The sequence below is a fragment of the Dama dama genome, chromosome 3, assembly GCF_033118175.1.
Source record: "Dama dama isolate Ldn47 chromosome 3, ASM3311817v1, whole genome shotgun sequence".
NCBI lineage: Eukaryota > Metazoa > Chordata > Mammalia > Artiodactyla > Cervidae > Dama > Dama dama.
The window spans coordinates 65,279,162-65,283,357 of NC_083683.1; the positions used below are offsets into that span (position 1 = coordinate 65,279,162).

Genomic DNA, 4,196 nt, shown 5'->3' on the forward strand with positions numbered 1-4,196 from the left:
ATGGCTATTCGCAACAGTAATTCCTAAGCTGACGAGGACAACGCTCACAAATTCACAGGTAATCAGGGAGTGTTGAATAATTTCCTGAACTAGGATAACATTCACCATCAAAAAAAAAAAAAATTTCTTTCTTCTTACTTGAAATGTTTCCACACATGAGATTTCACAATATCCCAGATTCTTTACTTAATATTAAACTGTTAATACCCAGAGGACATCCTCAGAGCTCAAGTACGAGCAATATTAATATTCTCAGCTATTTCTACACTTACGGATCAGCAAATATTTTATCAGACTACCCATTTAAGAAATTTGTAAGTCAACAGTAACAGCCAACTCCGTATTTTTCTTATCCTGTTCATCAAAGAACATCGCACTAGATGTATGACTAGCCCAATAGGAAGGAAGTGCAATTAATTCAATGAGTCTTTTGTTACCCTCCAATGTGCCCAGTAAATTTCGCTATGCGGTCTCTAAGTTCTTGACTCTCCTATGACTCACCTAGTCTAAAGAAAATCTTGCATAAAGGTGGACAGCTGCAAACCCCAGGGGAAGCACTGGCATTTTTTTAATTATCTATTTTTATTTTTGGCTGCGCTAGCTCTTCAATGCTGCGTGTGGGCTTTCTCTAGTTGTGGTGCTCGGACTTCTCATCGCAGCGGTTTCTCTTGCTGTGGAGACAGGCTCTAGGGCACTCGGGTTTCAGTAACTGTGGGTAGAGGGTTCTAGAGCACAGGCTCAGTAGTTGTGGCACTTAACTTAGTTGCCCCACGGCATGTGGGATCTTCCTGGACAAGGGATCGAACCCGTCTCCTGCATTGGCAGGCGGTTCCTTTACCACTGAGCTACCACGGAAGCCCGGAGGCATTGGTATTGGTGCTGAAGTAAACTTTAGAGGAATAACTATACTTGCTTATGGGACTGTTCACAGCCTTGCTAGAAAATCTACTCTTCCTGCATACCTAGGTTGAAAAATTCTAATAATTTAAATGTGAGATTTCATTGATAAAGCTCTAGTTCCTGTGTAAGGTTCTGGTCCCCGGAAAGATGCATGACTAGCCCAAAATACTGGCTGTGTTTCCATTTTAAACCTGTCCATTATTCTTCCCCACCACAGTACTGTCAAATTCTTCCTCCCCTCATGTCACTGGTAAGCTCTCTTAACTGCGTCTATGTCTTGGATGTTCTACTGCACACAGAGGATCCACAGAGGTTCTCACTTTAATGCGTAGGGAATTTCACACCATCAGTTCCCGAAAAACCATCAACTGGGAACAACCTTTAGTTAGTAAAGGCACAATTACTCTTTATATAAAGGAAACCAAAGGAACTGTTTGGAAGCTGAACAAGCATCTTAGATATTCCTATGAAGGGAACGCTGTATCTGCTACCAAAACCCAGAGACGTATACTGGACCTAAGATTAGATGGAATACGTAAAAGCATGAACGTGGCAGGTTACGACTTACTGCCGATTTCCCTCTATACCACTGGGGGAGAGTGTTGGTTAGTATCACAGCAGCAATGCTAACACCACCCTCTTGGCTCGTTTTCGTCCTGCTTGCAGTAAACTTGCACCAGCTCCAGTGAAGTCTGTCCCAGGATACATCACTCAGAAACCTGTAGAACTGCTCAGAGGCAGAACTATGCGCTCTACTGCAACTAGTCCAGCAACTAGCACTCAGCCAGTAAACAACTGCCCTGGGGTGGAGCCCATGAAAAGACTTAAGCCCAGGAAAGACTTGCAGAAGTTTCACAAAAATTCTTGTTTTTATAATATCTTCCCAGGAAGTCAGAAAATAATTGGATTTTAGTTAAAGAGATGGAATCTATCCTCAAAATGGAAAAACTACAGAAAAATACTCCTATTAACTAATCAACAGCTTACTTTGGCTAAATGATCATAGTAAGTCAGTACAATTTATCACTGTAGTTAGAAGCATACCCTGCCATATTCTCATAAAGCAGGATACTAGTGAAACATGTGAAGACATAACAGCCCTTTAGCCTTTTGTCACTCCAGAACTTAAAAAAGACAAAGGCTAACCAGGATTTGACATTCAGATACATACTTACTTAGCACAAGCTGAGTTAGGAGATAGCTAAACATTGATTCTTACTCAGTTATGATCTTCTTAGGAAGTTCCTATTTGGACATTGATGGTCATCAACCTGGATTGTGCCTCAGAGTCATCTAGGAAACTTTAAAAAAATTATCAAATGCCTAGATCAATTAAATCTGGAGGGTGGAACCCCAAAATCAGTATATTCTGTTTCCCCAGATGATTCTAATGTGCAGCCAGGCTCCACACCACTGATACATCCCTTTCAGAAAGCGATTGCATGAAAGCCATTTGTATCTAGATAGTTTTGTTTTTTCTAAATTCCACAAGGAAAAGGGACTTTTAGAAAAAGGCAGTTTACTGTTTGGTAAGTGCTGGTTCTCACAGGTTATCTGAGGTGTTGATTGAAGAGGAGCAAGTCCTTGTCTTGGCAGAGGAGGCAGAGTGTCAGGCTTTGACAGCTGTCTCCAAAAACAAAGAATGCCCAGATGCCCATAAGAATCATGATTATGTATGCTGACATCAGATTTAATCATAATGGGGATTCATGAAGGTCCAGGCTGACACCAGCAGAGGAAAGAACTACAAGAAAGCCGTACCACTTTTTCTCCTCAAAGCCATCAAAACACAGAGTGCCCCAGAACACGTGCAGCAAGGTGATAACCAGTGTCCTAAAGGCTGAGTTTAGGAAGAACTGTGGAGGGTCTCCATGAATGCCCACTGCGCCCGGCCCCAAGGAGTCAGGGTGTTTACAAAGGAAAATATTCCACCCATGATTCCAAAGCCTAAGCCAGAAACATACGCCAGCGATCCACCGAGGGTGCTGTTTCATCTGGGTTTATACTCTTCAAACCTTCACTGGCTCTTTTAAGTTCATAATATGCAAACCAGAACATTTCTTGGATAAGGACTGAGACTAACATTCCTAAGATCAGCAGATATTTCTGTACCGGTCCATCTTAGTTGTCAGTAATGGTTGCTGCCACGAACCAACCAAGGGAGGAAAGCCACAGAGACACAAGCAGAAGAGAGCTGATGGTGAGGAAGATGATGCTCAAAGACTCAGTGATGACCATGCAATGCAGGGGGCAAGCCCAGGACCAGAGGCCATGAAAGTGCAGTCAAAAAGGACGGACACCCTCAAACCAACCCAGAAGCCACATAGGGGCCTGATGGGACGTGGGATCGCCGAGCTCTTGACAGGACTGAGCATGGGGGTGCAGGGATCGCCGGGGAGAGCAGAAAGGCGGAGGCACGTTCTGTTTCTAGATTATTTTCTTCAAGCTGGCGACTTCTATCTTCCATAGCATTTGCTCTATTTCCAAAGCATTCTTCATCTCATTTACAGTAAGCCCCCTACATACAAATGAGTTCCATTTTTAAGTCAAATCTGTTGGTAAGTCCAACAGAGCTAGCCTAGATACCCAACTAACACAATCGGCTATATACCACTGCTTTTACACTTGCTTGCGGACATGCTGGGCTTGAAATAAAGATACTGTACTGTTGTACCTTGTATAGTACTGTAAAATAATGTACAAGCAAGCACCACCACTCATAGAAATACACAGATGTAACAATATAAGCCAAACACATGCACTAACTTATGGAATTGAACATACGAACACATTTGCATCTTTGAAAGGTTGCAACTTGAAGGTTCATATGTAGGGGACTTACTGTATTGAGTTCTTCAGCTCCAGAACTTCCAGGTTTTTTTGTTTGTTTGTTTGTTTGTTTTTAGCATTTCTACCTCTTTGGTGACATGTTCATTCTGTTCATTCATTTTACTCCTGAACTCATTGAAGTACCTTTCTGAGTTTTCTTGTTTTCTTGTAGCTCATTGAGTTTATTTACAACAGCTATTTTGAATTCTCTGTTAGATCACAACACTTCATGACTAAGTTTAGTTTCAGGAGAACTGTTGTTTTCTTTTCGCAACACTGTGTTACTATGGTTTTTCATGGTGCTTGGTGAGTTATTTCTCTGACAGCACATGTGAAGTAGGGAACACATTTCTGACTTAGGTGAATCATTGTTTAATTTAATTCTGAAAATTAACAGGTTGATTATTATAGGAGTTTCTCTTTTTTTTATGTTGGTGGTTCTATAGTACAAGCTCTGGTTTCTCTTC

General features: G+C 41.6%; 1 pseudogene; it reads right to left on the reverse strand.

Moving 5' to 3' along the window:
• Positions 1 to 2,450: 2,450 nt before the first annotated feature.
• LOC133043409 (gamma-secretase subunit APH-1B-like) lies at positions 2,451 to 3,138 on the reverse strand (annotated as a pseudogene).
• Between the last annotated feature and the right edge of the window lie 1,058 nt (positions 3,139 to 4,196).